Source organism: Corvus brachyrhynchos, unplaced genomic scaffold, assembly GCF_000691975.1.
Source record: "Corvus brachyrhynchos isolate BGI_N302 unplaced genomic scaffold, ASM69197v1 scaffold63, whole genome shotgun sequence".
Classification (NCBI taxonomy): domain Eukaryota; kingdom Metazoa; phylum Chordata; class Aves; order Passeriformes; family Corvidae; genus Corvus; species Corvus brachyrhynchos.
In genome coordinates, this window is record NW_008237227.1 from 222055 (window position 1) to 222500 (window position 446).

Below are 446 nucleotides of genomic sequence, written 5' to 3' on the forward strand. Positions count from 1 at the left end.
GGGGGAATAAACCTCGGGATGAGGCTACGCCACACGGTCGCGGGGTTTGTTTTCCCTGTGGAACGCGTGTGCCCATCAGGCCGGCCTCGGGCACCTGATGGAAATGAGAGGGCGCGCTCGCCGCGATGCATTAAGTGGAAAATGCTTCGGGGTTGGGGGTTCTCCGGCTGGATAAAAGGGGGGATGAGGTGTTTGGAGAGGGGAAATTGATGAATTACCGACTAAAAATAACATCCCTAAGGGTGCGGGTGGCTGCGCTGCTGGGAAAAACCCCCGTCCACGCCGCGGAAAGTGAGGGGAAAGGGGTTTTGTTTCGTGTTTTCCTGCTAAATAAGAGGCTGTTTAACCCGGGAGCGGTGGGCACCGTGGGGTGGGGAGGCATCACGGGGGTGCCCGCCCGTGGGAACGCGGCCGTGGGCCGGCAGCTCCTTCCCCCCCTCCCCCCC